Source organism: Limanda limanda, chromosome 7 (genome assembly GCF_963576545.1).
Source record: "Limanda limanda chromosome 7, fLimLim1.1, whole genome shotgun sequence".
Classification (NCBI taxonomy): domain Eukaryota; kingdom Metazoa; phylum Chordata; class Actinopteri; order Pleuronectiformes; family Pleuronectidae; genus Limanda; species Limanda limanda.
Genome location: NC_083642.1, coordinates 19,833,771 through 19,849,704, shown reverse-complemented (window position 1 = coordinate 19,849,704; position 15,934 = coordinate 19,833,771). Strand labels below are relative to the sequence as shown.

Here is a 15,934-nt window from a genome sequence, read left to right as displayed (position 1 = left end):
GAGCAGAGTGGCGCAGCGGAAGCGTGCTGGGCCCATAACCCAGAGGTCGATAGATCGAAACTATCCTCTGCTAACAATTTCTTTGCCAGGATGTGATTGTCAGCAAATTTTTCACAAAGAGGGACTACAGCTGTTTAATACTGTACCTCCTTGAGGTGGTAGATAGGCACTGTCCTGCTTGTGTTTCTTAAAATTGTTCATTTCCAATCCAAAATGGTTCTTTTCTTTCAAACAAATTAAAGGGAGCTTTCTGTTATTTAACCTCTGTGGATCAGCCACTCTCAGACACTTTGGTCCTAAATCTTTCCCCAGACAAGTCAATACCCAACCACACCCCAAGTCTTGTGACTCCAATGATTCACACAATATCAAGTTGGATCTATGACTAGTAGTTAACCAAAGCATTCACACCTCATCTCGGGAGACACCAGTGACCCACGAGCTGGTGGAGGTGTCAACGACCTATCTGTTTAACCCAACGACTGTCAACACAAAGACCTAAAGAGGTTAAATACCTGAAAGCTTCCAGTTAGAGGTGAACAAGCCTTTTGGATGAGAGGCGAAATGTCTACAAGAAACACAAGCAAACCAAGTTGCCTGTGCACATGTCACTGTAAGGCGCCAAGTTTTCGAGAAAAATCAGACGGAAAAACACATCCGATTGGGCCCCAGTGGCCTAATGGATAAGGCACTGGCCTCCTAAGCCAGGGATTGTGGGTTCAAGTCCCATCTGGGGTGATTAACAGCAGAGTGGCGCAGCGGAAGCGTGCTGGGCCCATAACCCAGAGGTCGATAGATCGAAACTATCCTCTGCTAACAGTTTTTTTGCCAGGATGTGATTGAGGCAGTTTTATGATTGGGTGGGCGTGGTCACGTGGCACCTGTCACCTCTCCTCGTTAGTATAGTGGACAGTATCTCCGCCTGTCACGCGGAAGACCGGGGTTCGATTCCCCGACGGGGAGTATGACTCTTTAACATATTTAATCAGTATTAACTGATGTAACACCATCCGATAACGACCTAATTACAGCGCTCAGTTTCCGTAGTGTAGTGGTTATCACGTTCGCCTCACACGCGAAAGGTCCCCGGTTCGAGACCGGGCGGAAACAAACGTTTTTCTCCTGGAGCTCACCAGAGGGTTCAAGTCCCATCTGGGGTGATTAACAGCATAGTGGGGCAGCGGAAGCGCGCTGGGCCCATTACCCAGAGGTCGATAAATCGAAACTATCCTCTCCTAGCAATGTTTTACCAGGATGTGATTGTCAGTAAATATTTCAACAAGAGGGACTACAGCTGTTTAACACAGCACCTTCTTAAGTTGGTAAATAAGGAACTGTACTCTTAAACCAGGGATATGGGTTCAAGTCCCATCTGGGGTGATTAAGAGCAGAGTGGCGCAGCGGAAGCGTGCTGGGCCCATAACCCAGAGGTCGATAGATCGAAACTATCCTCTGCTAACAATTTCTTTGCCAGGATGTGATTGTCAGCAAATATTTCACAAAGAGGGACTACAGCTGTTTAATACTGTACCTCCTTGAGGTGGTAGATAGGCACTGTCCTGCTTGTGTTTCTTAAAATTGTTCATTTCCAATCCAAAATGGTTCTTTTCTTTCAAACAAATTAAAGGGAGCTTTCTGTTATTTAACCTCTGTGGATCAGCCACTCTCAGACACTTTGGTCCTAAATCTTTCCCCAGACAAGTCAATACCCAACCACACCCCAAGTCCTGTGACTCCAATGATTCACACAATATCAAGTTGGATCTATGACTAGTAGTTAACCAAAGCATTCACACCTCATCTCGGGAGACACCAGTGACCCACGAGCTGGTGGAGGTGTCAACGACCTATCTGTTTAACCCAACGACTGTCAACACAAAGACCTAAAGAGGTTAAATACCTGAAAGCTTCCAGTTAGAGGTGAACAAGCCTTTTGGATGAGAGGCAAAATGTCTACAAGAAACACAAGCAAACCAAGTTGCCTGTGCACATGTCACTGTAAGGCGCCAAGTTTTCGAGAAAAATCAGACGGAAAAACACATCCGATTGGGCCCCAGTGGCCTAATGGATAAGGCACTGGCCTCCTAAGCCAGGGATTGTGGGTTCAAGTCCCATCTGGGGTGATTAACAGCAGACTGGCGCAGCGGAAGCGTGCTGGGCCCATAACCCAGAGGTCGATAGATCGAAACTATCCTCTGCTAACAGTTTTTTTGCCAGGATGTGATTGAGGCAGTTTTATGATTGGGTGGGCGTGGTCACGTGGCACCTGTCACCTCTCCTCGTTAGTATAGTGGACAGTATCTCCGCCTGTCACGCGGAATACCGGGGTTCGATTCCCCGACGGGGAGTAAGACTCTTTAACATATTTAATCAGTATTAACTGATGTAACACCGTCCGATAACGACCTAATTACAGCGCTCAGTTTCCGTAGTGTAGTGGTTATCACGTTCGCCTCACACGCGAAAGGTCCCCGGTTCGAAACCGGGCGGAAACACTTATTCTTTGTTTTCACTTGCTTGACAAGTGACGTCACCGTTAGCTCGTCACTATGGCTGCTAGCTTGTAATGTATGTCATCCGTTAACAGGCTGAAAACAAGGTGGTCATAGTTATATTGGTAAGGGTAGCATGTAGCCTAGCTCCTAAGCCGGAGCTAACCAAGTATTACCTTAGACGTACCGGGTCCGCTGTCTGTCTGCCAAAGTCACAATCAGTTTCCGTAGTGTAGTGGTTATCACGTTCGCCTAACACGCGAAAGGTCCCCGGTTCGAGACCGGGCGGAAACAATCGTTTTTCTCCTGGAGCTCACCAGAGGGTTCAAGTCCCATCTGGGGTGATTAACAGCATAGTGGGGCAGCGGAAGCGCGCTGGGCCCATTACCCAGAGGTCGATAAATCGAAACTATCCTCTCCTAGCAATGTTTTACCAGGATGTGATTGTCAGTAAATATTTCAACAAGAGGGACTACAGCTGTTTAACACAGCACCTTCTTAAGTTGGTAAATAAGGAACTGTACTCTTAAACCAGGGATATGGGTTCAAGTCCCATCTGGGGTGATTAAGAGCAGAGTGGCGCAGCGGAAGCGTGCTGGGCCCATAACCCAGAGGTCGATAGATCGAAACTATCCTCTGCTAACAATTTCTTTGCCAGGATGTGATTGTCATCAAATATTTCACAAAGAGGGACTACAGCTGTTTAATACTGTACCTCCTTGAGGTGGTAGATAGGCACTGTCCTGCTTGTGTTTCTTAAAATTGTTCATTTCCAATCCAAAATGGTTCTTTTCTTTCAAACAAATTAAAGGGAGCTTTCTGTTATTTAACCTCTGTGGATCAGCCACTCTCAGACACTTTGGTCCTAAATCTTTCCCCAGACAAGTCAATACCCAACCACACCCCAAGTCCTGTGACTCCAATGATTCACACAATATCAAGTTGGATCTATGACTAGTAGTTAACCAAAGCATTCACACCTCATCTCGGGAGACACCAGTGACCCACAAGCTGGTGGAGGTGTCAACGACCTATCTGTTTAACCCAACGACTGTCAACACAAAGACCTAAAGAGGTTAAATACCTGAAAGCTTCCAGTTAGAGGTGAACAAGCCTTTTGGATGAGAGGCAAAATGTCTACAAGAAACACAAGCAAACCAAGTTGCCTGTGCACATGTCACTGTAAGGCGCCAAGTTTTCGAGAAAAATCAGACGGAAAAACACATCCGATTGGGCCCCAGTGGCCTAATGGATAAGGCACTGGCCTCCTAAGCCAGGGATTGTGGGTTCAAGTCCCATCTGGGGTGATTAACAGCAGAGTGGCGCAGCGGAAGCGTGCTGGGCCCATAACCCAGAGGTCGATAGATCGAAACTATCCTCTGCTAACAGTTTTTTTGCCAGGATGTGATTGAGGCAGTTTTATGATTGGGTGGGCGTGGTCACGTGGCACCTGTCACCTCTCCTCGTTAGTATAGTGGACAGTATCTCCGCCTGTCACGCGGAAGACCGGGGTTCGATTCCCCGACGGGGAGTATGACTCTTTAACATATTTAATCAGTATTAACTGATGTAACACCGTCCGATAACGACCTAATTACAGCGCTCAGTTTCCGTAGTGTAGTGGTTATCACGTTCGCCTCACACGCGAAAGGTCCCCGGTTCGAAACCGGGCGGAAACACTTATTCTTTGTTTTCACTTGCTTGACAAGTGACGTCACCGTTAGCTCGTCACTATGGCTGCTAGCTTGTAATGTATGTCATCCGTTAACAGGCTGAAAACAAGGTGGTCATAGTTATATTGGTAAGGGTAGCATGTAGCCTAGCTCCTAAGCCGGAGCTAACCAAGTATTACCTTAGACGTACCGGCTCCGCTGTCTGTCTGCCAAAGTCACAATCAGTTTCCGTAGTGTAGTGGTTATCACGTTCGCCTAACACGCGAAAGGTCCCCGGTTCGAGACCGGGCGGAAACAAACGTTTTTCTCCTGGAGCTCACCAGAGGGTTCAAGTCCCATCTGGGGTGATTAACAGCATAGTGGGGCGGCGGAAGCGCGCTGGGCCCATTACCCAGAGGTCGATAAATCGAAACTATCCTCTCCTAGCAATGTTTTACCAGGATGTGATTGTCAGTAAATATTTCAACAAGAGGGACTACAGCTGTTTAACACAGCACCTTCTTAAGTTGGTAAATAAGGAACTGTACTCTTAAACCAGGGATATGGGTTCAAGTCCCATCTGGGGTGATTAAGAGCAGAGTGGCGCAGCGGAAGCGTGCTGGGCCCATAACCCAGAGGTCGATAGATCGAAACTATCCTCTGCTAACAATTTCTTTGCCAGGATGTGATTGTCAGCAAATATTTCACAAAGAGGGACTACAGCTGTTTAATACTGTACCTCCTTGAGGTGGTAGATAGGCACTGTCCTGCTTGTGTTTCTTAAAATTGTTCATTTCCAATCCAAAATGGTTCTTTTCTTTCAAACAAATTAAAGGGAGCTTTCTGTTATTTAACCTCTGTGGATCAGCCACTCTCAGACACTTTGGTCCTAAATCTTTCCCCAGACAAGTCAATACCCAACCACACCCCAAGTCCTGTGACTCCAATGATTCACACAATATCAAGTTGGATCTATGACTAGTAGTTAACCAAAGCATTCACACCTCATCTCGGGAGACACCAGTGACCCACGAGCTGGTGGAGGTGTCAACGACCTATCTGTTTAACCCAACGACTGTCAACACAAAGACCTAAAGAGGTTAAATACCTGAAAGCTTCCAGTTAGAGGTGAACAAGCCTTTTGGATGAGAGGCAAAATGTCTACAAGAAACACAAGCAAACCAAGTTGCCTGTGCACATGTCACTGTAAGGCGCCAAGTTTTCGAGAAAAATCAGACGGAAAAACACATCCGATTGGGCCCCAGTGGCCTAATGGATAAGGCACTGGCCTCCTAAGCCAGGGATTGTGGGTTCAAGTCCCATCTGGGGTGATTAACAGCAGAGTGGCGCAGCGGAAGCGTGCTGGGCCCATAACCCAGAGGTCGATAGATCGAAACTATCCTCTGCTAACAGTTTTTTTGCCAGGATGTGATTGAGGCAGTTTTATGATTGGGTGGGCGTGGTCACGTGGTACCTGTCACCTCTCCTCGTTAGTATAGTGGACAGTATCTCCGCCTGTCACGCGGAAGACCGGGGTTCGATTCCCCGACGGGGAGTATGACTCTTTAACATATTTAATCAGTATTAACTGATGTAACACCGTCCGATAACGACCTAATTACAGCGCTCAGTTTCCGTAGTGTAGTGGTTATCACGTTCGCCTCACACGCGAAAGGTCCCCGGTTCGAAACCGGGCGGAAACACTTATTCTTTGTTTTCACTTGCTTGACAAGTGACGTCACCGTTAGCTCGTCACTATGGCTGCTAGCTTGTAATGTATGTCATCCGTTAACAGGCTGAAAACAAGGTGGTCATAGTTATATTGGTAAGGGTAGCATGTAGCCTAGCTCCTAAGCCGGAGCTAACCAAGTATTACCTTAGACGTACCGGCTCCGCTGTCTGTCTGCCAAAGTCACAATCAGTTTCCGTAGTGTAGTGGTTATCACGTTCGCCTAACACGCGAAAGGTCCCCGGTTCGAGACCGGGCGGAAACAAACGTTTTTCTCCTGGAGCTCACCAGAGGGTTCCAGTCCCATCTGGGGTGATTAACAGCATAGTGGGGCAGCGGAAGCGCGCTGGGCCCATTACCCAGAGGTCGATAAATCGAAACTATCCTCTCCTAGCAATGTTTTACCAGGATGTGATTGTCAGTAAATATTTCAACAAGAGGGACTACAGCTGTTTAACACAGCACCTTCTTAAGTTGGTAAATAAAGAACTGTACTCTTAAACCAGGGATATGGGTTCAAGTCCCATCTGGGGTGATTAAGAGCAGAGTGGCGCAGCGGAAGCGTGCTGGGCCCATAACCCAGAGGTCGATAGATCGAAACTATCCTCTGCTAACAATTTCTTTGCCAGGATGTGATTGTCAGCAAATTTTTCACAAAGAGGGACTACAGCTGTTTAATACTGTACCTCCTTGAGGTGGTAGATAGGCACTGTCCTGCTTGTGTTTCTTAAAATTGTTCATTTCCAATCCAAAATGGTTCTTTTCTTTCAAACAAATTAAAGGGAGCTTTCTGTTATTTAACCTCTGTGGATCAGCCACTCTCAGACACTTTGGTCCTAAATCTTTCCCCAGACAAGTCAATACCCAACCACACCCCAAGTCTTGTGACTCCAATGATTCACACAATATCAAGTTGGATCTATGACTAGTAGTTAACCAAAGCATTCACACCTCATCTCGGGAGACACCAGTGACCCACGAGCTGGTGGAGGTGTCAACGACCTATCTGTTTAACCCAACGACTGTCAACACAAAGACCTAAAGAGGTTAAATACCTGAAAGCTTCCAGTTAGAGGTGAACAAGCCTTTTGGATGAGAGGCGAAATGTCTACAAGAAACACAAGCAAACCAAGTTGCCTGTGCACATGTCACTGTAAGGCGCCAAGTTTTCGAGAAAAATCAGACGGAAAAACACATCCGATTGGGCCCCAGTGGCCTAATGGATAAGGCACTGGCCTCCTAAGCCAGGGATTGTGGGTTCAAGTCCCATCTGGGGTGATTAACAGCAGAGTGGCGCAGCGGAAGCGTGCTGGGCCCATAACCCAGAGGTCGATAGATCGAAACTATCCTCTGCTAACAGTTTTTTTGCCAGGATGTGATTGAGGCAGTTTTATGATTGGGTGGGCGTGGTCACGTGGCACCTGTCACCTCTCCTCGTTAGTATAGTGGACAGTATCTCCGCCTGTCACGCGGAAGACCGGGGTTCGATTCCCCGACGGGGAGTATGACTCTTTAACATATTTAATCAGTATTAACTGATGTAACACCATCCGATAACGACCTAATTACAGCGCTCAGTTTCCGTAGTGTAGTGGTTATCACGTTCGCCTCACACGCGAAAGGTCCCCGGTTCGAGACCGGGCGGAAACAAACGTTTTTCTCCTGGAGCTCACCAGAGGGTTCAAGTCCCATCTGGGGTGATTAACAGCATAGTGGGGCAGCGGAAGCGCGCTGGGCCCATTACCCAGAGGTCGATAAATCGAAACTATCCTCTCCTAGCAATGTTTTACCAGGATGTGATTGTCAGTAAATATTTCAACAAGAGGGACTACAGCTGTTTAACACAGCACCTTCTTAAGTTGGTAAATAAGGAACTGTACTCTTAAACCAGGGATATGGGTTCAAGTCCCATCTGGGGTGATTAAGAGCAGAGTGGCGCAGCGGAAGCGTGCTGGGCCCATAACCCAGAGGTCGATAGATCGAAACTATCCTCTGCTAACAATTTCTTTGCCAGGATGTGATTGTCAGCAAATATTTCACAAAGAGGGACTACAGCTGTTTAATACTGTACCTCCTTGAGGTGGTAGATAGGCACTGTCCTGCTTGTGTTTCTTAAAATTGTTCATTTCCAATCCAAAATGGTTCTTTTCTTTCAAACAAATTAAAGGGAGCTTTCTGTTATTTAACCTCTGTGGATCAGCCACTCTCAGACACTTTGGTCCTAAATCTTTCCCCAGACAAGTCAATACCCAACCACACCCCAAGTCCTGTGACTCCAATGATTCACACAATATCAAGTTGGATCTATGACTAGTAGTTAACCAAAGCATTCACACCTCATCTCGGGAGACACCAGTGACCCACGAGCTGGTGGAGGTGTCAACGACCTATCTGTTTAACCCAACGACTGTCAACACAAAGACCTAAAGAGGTTAAATACCTGAAAGCTTCCAGTTAGAGGTGAACAAGCCTTTTGGATGAGAGGCAAAATGTCTACAAGAAACACAAGCAAACCAAGTTGCCTGTGCACATGTCACTGTAAGGCGCCAAGTTTTCGAGAAAAATCAGACGGAAAAACACATCCGATTGGGCCCCAGTGGCCTAATGGATAAGGCACTGGCCTCCTAAGCCAGGGATTGTGGGTTCAAGTCCCATCTGGGGTGATTAACAGCAGACTGGCGCAGCGGAAGCGTGCTGGGCCCATAACCCAGAGGTCGATAGATCGAAACTATCCTCTGCTAACAGTTTTTTTGCCAGGATGTGATTGAGGCAGTTTTATGATTGGGTGGGCGTGGTCACGTGGCACCTGTCACCTCTCCTCGTTAGTATAGTGGACAGTATCTCCGCCTGTCACGCGGAATACCGGGGTTCGATTCCCCGACGGGGAGTAAGACTCTTTAACATATTTAATCAGTATTAACTGATGTAACACCGTCCGATAACGACCTAATTACAGCGCTCAGTTTCCGTAGTGTAGTGGTTATCACGTTCGCCTCACACGCGAAAGGTCCCCGGTTCGAAACCGGGCGGAAACACTTATTCTTTGTTTTCACTTGCTTGACAAGTGACGTCACCGTTAGCTCGTCACTATGGCTGCTAGCTTGTAATGTATGTCATCCGTTAACAGGCTGAAAACAAGGTGGTCATAGTTATATTGGTAAGGGTAGCATGTAGCCTAGCTCCTAAGCCGGAGCTAACCAAGTATTACCTTAGACGTACCGGCTCCGCTGTCTGTCTGCCAAAGTCACAATCAGTTTCCGTAGTGTAGTGGTTATCACGTTCGCCTAACACGCGAAAGGTCCCCGGTTCGAGACCGGGCGGAAACAATCGTTTTTCTCCTGGAGCTCACCAGAGGGTTCAAGTCCCATCTGGGGTGATTAACAGCATAGTGGGGCAGCGGAAGCGCGCTGGGCCCATTACCCAGAGGTCGATAAATCGAAACTATCCTCTCCTAGCAATGTTTTACCAGGATGTGATTGTCAGTAAATATTTCAACAAGAGGGACTACAGCTGTTTAACACAGCACCTTCTTAAGTTGGTAAATAAGGAACTGTACTCTTAAACCAGGGATATGGGTTCAAGTCCCATCTGGGGTGATTAAGAGCAGAGTGGCGCAGCGGAAGCGTGCTGGGCCCATAACCCAGAGGTCGATAGATCGAAACTATCCTCTGCTAACAATTTCTTTGCCAGGATGTGATTGTCAGCAAATATTTCACAAAGAGGGACTACAGCTGTTTAATACTGTACCTCCTTGAGGTGGTAGATAGGCACTGTCCTGCTTGTGTTTCTTAAAATTGTTCATTTCCAATCCAAAATGGTTCTTTTCTTTCAAACAAATTAAAGGGAGCTTTCTGTTATTTAACCTCTGTGGATCAGCCACTCTCAGACACTTTGGTCCTAAATCTTTCCCCAGACAAGTCAATACCCAACCACACCCCAAGTCCTGTGACTCCAATGATTCACACAATATCAAGTTGGATCTATGACTAGTAGTTAACCAAAGCATTCACACCTCATCTCGGGAGACACCAGTGACCCACAAGCTGGTGGAGGTGTCAACGACCTATCTGTTTAACCCAACGACTGTCAACACAAAGACCTAAAGAGGTTAAATACCTGAAAGCTTCCAGTTAGAGGTGAACAAGCCTTTTGGATGAGAGGCAAAATGTCTACAAGAAACACAAGCAAACCAAGTTGCCTGTGCACATGTCACTGTAAGGCGCCAAGTTTTCGAGAAAAATCAGACGGAAAAACACATCCGATTGGGCCCCAGTGGCCTAATGGATAAGGCACTGGCCTCCTAAGCCAGGGATTGTGGGTTCAAGTCCCATCTGGGGTGATTAACAGCAGAGTGGCGCAGCGGAAGCGTGCTGGGCCCATAACCCAGAGGTCGATAGATCGAAACTATCCTCTGCTAACAGTTTTTTTGCCAGGATGTGATTGAGGCAGTTTTATGATTGGGTGGGCGTGGTCACGTGGCACCTGTCACCTCTCCTCGTTAGTATAGTGGACAGTATCTCCGCCTGTCACGCGGAAGACCGGGGTTCGATTCCCCGACGGGGAGTATGACTCTTTAACATATTTAATCAGTATTAACTGATGTAACACCGTCCGATAACGACCTAATTACAGCGCTCAGTTTCCGTAGTGTAGTGGTTATCACGTTCGCCTCACACGCGAAAGGTCCCCGGTTCGAAACCGGGCGGAAACACTTATTCTTTGTTTTCACTTGCTTGACAAGTGACGTCACCGTTAGCTCGTCACTATGGCTGCTAGCTTGTAATGTATGTCATCCGTTAACAGGCTGAAAACAAGGTGGTCATAGTTATATTGGTAAGGGTAGCATGTAGCCTAGCTCCTAAGCCGGAGCTAACCAAGTATTACCTTAGACGTACCGGCTCCGCTGTCTGTCTGCCAAAGTCACAATCAGTTTCCGTAGTGTAGTGGTTATCACGTTCGCCTAACACGCGAAAGGTCCCCGGTTCGAGACCGGGCGGAAACAAACGTTTTTCTCCTGGAGCTCACCAGAGGGTTCAAGTCCCATCTGGGGTGATTAACAGCATAGTGGGGCGGCGGAAGCGCGCTGGGCCCATTACCCAGAGGTCGATAAATCGAAACTATCCTCTCCTAGCAATGTTTTACCAGGATGTGATTGTCAGTAAATATTTCAACAAGAGGGACTACAGCTGTTTAACACAGCACCTTCTTAAGTTGGTAAATAAGGAACTGTACTCTTAAACCAGGGATATGGGTTCAAGTCCCATCTGGGGTGATTAAGAGCAGAGTGGCGCAGCGGAAGCGTGCTGGGCCCATAACCCAGAGGTCGATAGATCGAAACTATCCTCTGCTAACAATTTCTTTGCCAGGATGTGATTGTCAGCAAATATTTCACAAAGAGGGACTACAGCTGTTTAATACTGTACCTCCTTGAGGTGGTAGATAGGCACTGTCCTGCTTGTGTTTCTTAAAATTGTTCATTTCCAATCCAAAATGGTTCTTTTCTTTCAAACAAATTAAAGGGAGCTTTCTGTTATTTAACCTCTGTGGATCAGCCACTCTCAGACACTTTGGTCCTAAATCTTTCCCCAGACAAGTCAATACCCAACCACACCCCAAGTCCTGTGACTCCAATGATTCACACAATATCAAGTTGGATCTATGACTAGTAGTTAACCAAAGCATTCACACCTCATCTCGGGAGACACCAGTGACCCACGAGCTGGTGGAGGTGTCAACGACCTATCTGTTTAACCCAACGACTGTCAACACAAAGACCTAAAGAGGTTAAATACCTGAAAGCTTCCAGTTAGAGGTGAACAAGCCTTTTGGATGAGAGGCAAAATGTCTACAAGAAACACAAGCAAACCAAGTTGCCTGTGCACATGTCACTGTAAGGCGCCAAGTTTTCGAGAAAAATCAGACGGAAAAACACATCCGATTGGGCCCCAGTGGCCTAATGGATAAGGCACTGGCCTCCTAAGCCAGGGATTGTGGGTTCAAGTCCCATCTGGGGTGATTAACAGCAGAGTGGCGCAGCGGAAGCGTGCTGGGCCCATAACCCAGAGGTCGATAGATCGAAACTATCCTCTGCTAACAGTTTTTTTGCCAGGATGTGATTGAGGCAGTTTTATGATTGGGTGGGCGTGGTCACGTGGTACCTGTCACCTCTCCTCGTTAGTATAGTGGACAGTATCTCCGCCTGTCACGCGGAAGACCGGGGTTCGATTCCCCGACGGGGAGTATGACTCTTTAACATATTTAATCAGTATTAACTGATGTAACACCGTCCGATAACGACCTAATTACAGCGCTCAGTTTCCGTAGTGTAGTGGTTATCACGTTCGCCTCACACGCGAAAGGTCCCCGGTTCGAAACCGGGCGGAAACACTTATTCTTTGTTTTCACTTGCTTGACAAGTGACGTCACCGTTAGCTCGTCACTATGGCTGCTAGCTTGTAATGTATGTCATCCGTTAACAGGCTGAAAACAAGGTGGTCATAGTTATATTGGTAAGGGTAGCATGTAGCCTAGCTCCTAAGCCGGAGCTAACCAAGTATTACCTTAGACGTACCGGCTCCGCTGTCTGTCTGCCAAAGTCACAATCAGTTTCCGTAGTGTAGTGGTTATCACGTTCGCCTAACACGCGAAAGGTCCCCGGTTCGAGACCGGGCGGAAACAAACGTTTTTCTCCTGGAGCTCACCAGAGGGTTCCAGTCCCATCTGGGGTGATTAACAGCATAGTGGGGCAGCGGAAGCGCGCTGGGCCCATTACCCAGAGGTCGATAAATCGAAACTATCCTCTCCTAGCAATGTTTTACCAGGATGTGATTGTCAGTAAATATTTCAACAAGAGGGACTACAGCTGTTTAACACAGCACCTTCTTAAGTTGGTAAATAAAGAACTGTACTCTTAAACCAGGGATATGGGTTCAAGTCCCATCTGGGGTGATTAAGAGCAGAGTGGCGCAGCGGAAGCGTGCTGGGCCCATAACCCAGAGGTCGATAGATCGAAACTATCCTCTGCTAACAATTTCTTTGCCAGGATGTGATTGTCAGCAAATTTTTCACAAAGAGGGACTACAGCTGTTTAATACTGTACCTCCTTGAGGTGGTAGATAGGCACTGTCCTGCTTGTGTTTCTTAAAATTGTTCATTTCCAATCCAAAATGGTTCTTTTCTTTCAAACAAATTAAAGGGAGCTTTCTGTTATTTAACCTCTGTGGATCAGCCACTCTCAGACACTTTGGTCCTAAATCTTTCCCCAGACAAGTCAATACCCAACCACACCCCAAGTCTTGTGACTCCAATGATTCACACAATATCAAGTTGGATCTATGACTAGTAGTTAACCAAAGCATTCACACCTCATCTCGGGAGACACCAGTGACCCACGAGCTGGTGGAGGTGTCAACGACCTATCTGTTTAACCCAACGACTGTCAACACAAAGACCTAAAGAGGTTAAATACCTGAAAGCTTCCAGTTAGAGGTGAACAAGCCTTTTGGATGAGAGGCAAAATGTCTACAAGAAACACAAGCAAACCAAGTTGCCTGTGCACATGTCACTGTAAGGCGCCAAGTTTTCGAGAAAAATCAGACGGAAAAACACATCCGATTGGGCCCCAGTGGCCTAATGGATAAGGCACTGGCCTCCTAAGCCAGGGATTGTGGGTTCAAGTCCCATCTGGGGTGATTAACAGCAGACTGGCGCAGCGGAAGCGTGCTGGGCCCATAACCCAGAGGTCGATAGATCGAAACTATCCTCTGCTAACAGTTTTTTTGCCAGGATGTGATTGAGGCAGTTTTATGATTGGGTGGGCGTGGTCACGTGGCACCTGTCACCTCTCCTCGTTAGTATAGTGGACAGTATCTCCGCCTGTCACGCGGAATACCGGGGTTCGATTCCCCGACGGGGAGTAAGACTCTTTAACATATTTAATCAGTATTAACTGATGTAACACCGTCCGATAACGACCTAATTACAGCGCTCAGTTTCCGTAGTGTAGTGGTTATCACGTTCGCCTCACACGCGAAAGGTCCCCGGTTCGAAACCGGGCGGAAACACTTATTCTTTGTTTTCACTTGCTTGACAAGTGACGTCACCGTTAGCTCGTCACTATGGCTGCTAGCTTGTAATGTATGTCATCCGTTAACAGGCTGAAAACAAGGTGGTCATAGTTATATTGGTAAGGGTAGCATGTAGCCTAGCTCCTAAGCCGGAGCTAACCAAGTATTACCTTAGACGTACCGGCTCCGCTGTCTGTCTGCCAAAGTCACAATCAGTTTCCGTAGTGTAGTGGTTATCACGTTCGCCTAACACGCGAAAGGTCCCCGGTTCGAGACCGGGCGGAAACAATCGTTTTTCTCCTGGAGCTCACCAGAGGGTTCAAGTCCCATCTGGGGTGATTAACAGCATAGTGGGGCAGCGGAAGCGCGCTGGGCCCATTACCCAGAGGTCGATAAATCGAAACTATCCTCTCCTAGCAATGTTTTACCAGGATGTGATTGTCAGTAAATATTTCAACAAGAGGGACTACAGCTGTTTAACACAGCACCTTCTTAAGTTCGTAAATAAGGAACTGTACTCTTAAACCAGGGATATGGGTTCAAGTCCCATCTGGGGTGATTAAGAGCAGAGTGGCGCAGCGGAAGCGTGCTGGGCCCATAACCCAGAGGTCGATAGATCGAAACTATCCTCTGCTAACAATTTCTTTGCCAGGATGTGATTGTCATCAAATATTTCACAAAGAGGGACTACAGCTGTTTAATACTGTACCTCCTTGAGGTGGTAGATAGGCACTGTCCTGCTTGTGTTTCTTAAAATTGTTCATTTCCAATCCAAAATGGTTCTTTTCTTTCAAACAAATTAAAGGGAGCTTTCTGTTATTTAACCTCTGTGGATCAGCCACTCTCAGACACTTTGGTCCTAAATCTTTCCCCAGACAAGTCAATACCCAACCACACCCCAAGTCCTGTGACTCCAATGATTCACACAATATCAAGTTGGATCTATGACTAGTAGTTAACCAAAGCATTCACACCTCATCTCGGGAGACACCAGTGACCCACAAGCTGGTGGAGGTGTCAACGACCTATCTGTTTAACCCAACGACTGTCAACACAAAGACCTAAAGAGGTTAAATACCTGAAAGCTTCCAGTTAGAGGTGAACAAGCCTTTTGGATGAGAGGCAAAATGTCTACAAGAAACACAAGCAAACCAAGTTGCCTGTGCACATGTCACTGTAAGGCGCCAAGTTTTCGAGAAAAATCAGACGGAAAAACACATCCGATTGGGCCCCAGTGGCCTAATGGATAAGGCACTGGCCTCCTAAGCCAGGGATTGTGGGTTCAAGTCCCATCTGGGGTGATTAACAGCAGAGTGGCGCAGCGGAAGCGTGCTGGGCCCATAACCCAGAGGTCGATAGATCGAAACTATCCTCTGCTAACAGTTTTTTTGCCAGGATGTGATTGAGGCAGTTTTATGATTGGGTGGGCGTGGTCACGTGGCACCTGTCACCTCTCCTCGTTAGTATAGTGGACAGTATCTCCGCCTGTCACGCGGAAGACCGGGGTTCGATTCCCCGACGGGGAGTATGACTCTTTAACATATTTAATCAGTATTAACTGATGTAACTCCGTCCGATAACGACCTAATTACAGCGCTCAGTTTCCGTAGTGTAGTGGTTATCACGTTCGCCTCACACGCGAAAGGTCCCCGGTTCGAAACCGGGCGGAAACACTTATTCTTTGTTTTCACTTGCTTGACAAGTGACGTCACCGTTAGCTCGTCACTATGGCTGCTAGCTTGTAATGTATGTCATCCGTTAACAGGCTGAAAACAAGGTGGTCATAGTTATATTGGTAAGGGTAGCATGTAGCCTAGCTCCTAAGCCGGAGCTAACCAAGTATTACCTTAGACGTACCGGCTCCGCTGTCTGTCTGCCAAAGTCACAATCAGTTTCCGTAGTGTAGTGGTTATCACGTTCGCCTAACACGCGAAAGGTCCCCGGTTCGAGACCGGGCGGAAACAAACGTTTTTCTCCTGGAGCTCACCAGAGGGT

General features: G+C 47.2%; 1 protein-coding gene and 35 non-coding genes across 36 annotated transcripts in view; 35 read left to right on the top strand and 1 right to left on the bottom strand.

Annotated features, from left to right (window-relative positions):
* The window catches only part of sema3h (sema domain, immunoglobulin domain (Ig), short basic domain, secreted, (semaphorin) 3H), a 186,804-nt gene that overhangs the window by 83,485 nt on the left and 87,385 nt on the right, over nt 1–15,934 (bottom strand). The gene's annotated exons all lie outside the window — the stretch shown is intronic.
* On the top strand, nt 666–738 carry trnar-ccu (transfer RNA arginine (anticodon CCU)). The gene has a single exon. It is a non-coding gene; the product is annotated as a tRNA-Arg (tRNA).
* Nucleotides 892–963, top strand: trnad-guc (transfer RNA aspartic acid (anticodon GUC)). The gene has a single exon. It is a non-coding gene; the product is annotated as a tRNA-Asp (tRNA).
* On the top strand, nt 1,038–1,110 carry trnav-cac (transfer RNA valine (anticodon CAC)). The gene has a single exon. It is a non-coding gene; the product is annotated as a tRNA-Val (tRNA).
* On the top strand, nt 2,051–2,123 carry trnar-ccu (transfer RNA arginine (anticodon CCU)). Its single transcript has one exon. It is a non-coding gene; the product is annotated as a tRNA-Arg (tRNA).
* trnav-cac (transfer RNA valine (anticodon CAC)) lies at nt 2,423–2,495 on the top strand. Its single transcript has one exon. It is a non-coding gene; the product is annotated as a tRNA-Val (tRNA).
* Nucleotides 2,714–2,786, top strand: trnav-aac (transfer RNA valine (anticodon AAC)). Its single transcript has one exon. It is a non-coding gene; the product is annotated as a tRNA-Val (tRNA).
* trnar-ccu (transfer RNA arginine (anticodon CCU)) lies at nt 3,727–3,799 on the top strand. The gene has a single exon. It is a non-coding gene; the product is annotated as a tRNA-Arg (tRNA).
* On the top strand, nt 3,953–4,024 carry trnad-guc (transfer RNA aspartic acid (anticodon GUC)). The gene has a single exon. It is a non-coding gene; the product is annotated as a tRNA-Asp (tRNA).
* Nucleotides 4,099–4,171, top strand: trnav-cac (transfer RNA valine (anticodon CAC)). The gene has a single exon. It is a non-coding gene; the product is annotated as a tRNA-Val (tRNA).
* On the top strand, nt 4,390–4,462 carry trnav-aac (transfer RNA valine (anticodon AAC)). The gene has a single exon. It is a non-coding gene; the product is annotated as a tRNA-Val (tRNA).
* trnar-ccu (transfer RNA arginine (anticodon CCU)) lies at nt 5,403–5,475 on the top strand. The gene has a single exon. It is a non-coding gene; the product is annotated as a tRNA-Arg (tRNA).
* On the top strand, nt 5,629–5,700 carry trnad-guc (transfer RNA aspartic acid (anticodon GUC)). The gene has a single exon. It is a non-coding gene; the product is annotated as a tRNA-Asp (tRNA).
* trnav-cac (transfer RNA valine (anticodon CAC)) lies at nt 5,775–5,847 on the top strand. The gene has a single exon. It is a non-coding gene; the product is annotated as a tRNA-Val (tRNA).
* Nucleotides 6,066–6,138, top strand: trnav-aac (transfer RNA valine (anticodon AAC)). Its single transcript has one exon. It is a non-coding gene; the product is annotated as a tRNA-Val (tRNA).
* Nucleotides 7,079–7,151, top strand: trnar-ccu (transfer RNA arginine (anticodon CCU)). Its single transcript has one exon. It is a non-coding gene; the product is annotated as a tRNA-Arg (tRNA).
* Nucleotides 7,305–7,376, top strand: trnad-guc (transfer RNA aspartic acid (anticodon GUC)). Its single transcript has one exon. It is a non-coding gene; the product is annotated as a tRNA-Asp (tRNA).
* Nucleotides 7,451–7,523, top strand: trnav-cac (transfer RNA valine (anticodon CAC)). Its single transcript has one exon. It is a non-coding gene; the product is annotated as a tRNA-Val (tRNA).
* Nucleotides 8,464–8,536, top strand: trnar-ccu (transfer RNA arginine (anticodon CCU)). Its single transcript has one exon. It is a non-coding gene; the product is annotated as a tRNA-Arg (tRNA).
* On the top strand, nt 8,836–8,908 carry trnav-cac (transfer RNA valine (anticodon CAC)). The gene has a single exon. It is a non-coding gene; the product is annotated as a tRNA-Val (tRNA).
* On the top strand, nt 9,127–9,199 carry trnav-aac (transfer RNA valine (anticodon AAC)). The gene has a single exon. It is a non-coding gene; the product is annotated as a tRNA-Val (tRNA).
* trnar-ccu (transfer RNA arginine (anticodon CCU)) lies at nt 10,140–10,212 on the top strand. The gene has a single exon. It is a non-coding gene; the product is annotated as a tRNA-Arg (tRNA).
* On the top strand, nt 10,366–10,437 carry trnad-guc (transfer RNA aspartic acid (anticodon GUC)). Its single transcript has one exon. It is a non-coding gene; the product is annotated as a tRNA-Asp (tRNA).
* Nucleotides 10,512–10,584, top strand: trnav-cac (transfer RNA valine (anticodon CAC)). The gene has a single exon. It is a non-coding gene; the product is annotated as a tRNA-Val (tRNA).
* Nucleotides 10,803–10,875, top strand: trnav-aac (transfer RNA valine (anticodon AAC)). The gene has a single exon. It is a non-coding gene; the product is annotated as a tRNA-Val (tRNA).
* On the top strand, nt 11,816–11,888 carry trnar-ccu (transfer RNA arginine (anticodon CCU)). The gene has a single exon. It is a non-coding gene; the product is annotated as a tRNA-Arg (tRNA).
* Nucleotides 12,042–12,113, top strand: trnad-guc (transfer RNA aspartic acid (anticodon GUC)). Its single transcript has one exon. It is a non-coding gene; the product is annotated as a tRNA-Asp (tRNA).
* On the top strand, nt 12,188–12,260 carry trnav-cac (transfer RNA valine (anticodon CAC)). The gene has a single exon. It is a non-coding gene; the product is annotated as a tRNA-Val (tRNA).
* trnav-aac (transfer RNA valine (anticodon AAC)) lies at nt 12,479–12,551 on the top strand. Its single transcript has one exon. It is a non-coding gene; the product is annotated as a tRNA-Val (tRNA).
* Nucleotides 13,492–13,564, top strand: trnar-ccu (transfer RNA arginine (anticodon CCU)). Its single transcript has one exon. It is a non-coding gene; the product is annotated as a tRNA-Arg (tRNA).
* On the top strand, nt 13,864–13,936 carry trnav-cac (transfer RNA valine (anticodon CAC)). The gene has a single exon. It is a non-coding gene; the product is annotated as a tRNA-Val (tRNA).
* On the top strand, nt 14,155–14,227 carry trnav-aac (transfer RNA valine (anticodon AAC)). The gene has a single exon. It is a non-coding gene; the product is annotated as a tRNA-Val (tRNA).
* On the top strand, nt 15,168–15,240 carry trnar-ccu (transfer RNA arginine (anticodon CCU)). Its single transcript has one exon. It is a non-coding gene; the product is annotated as a tRNA-Arg (tRNA).
* Nucleotides 15,394–15,465, top strand: trnad-guc (transfer RNA aspartic acid (anticodon GUC)). Its single transcript has one exon. It is a non-coding gene; the product is annotated as a tRNA-Asp (tRNA).
* trnav-cac (transfer RNA valine (anticodon CAC)) lies at nt 15,540–15,612 on the top strand. Its single transcript has one exon. It is a non-coding gene; the product is annotated as a tRNA-Val (tRNA).
* trnav-aac (transfer RNA valine (anticodon AAC)) lies at nt 15,831–15,903 on the top strand. The gene has a single exon. It is a non-coding gene; the product is annotated as a tRNA-Val (tRNA).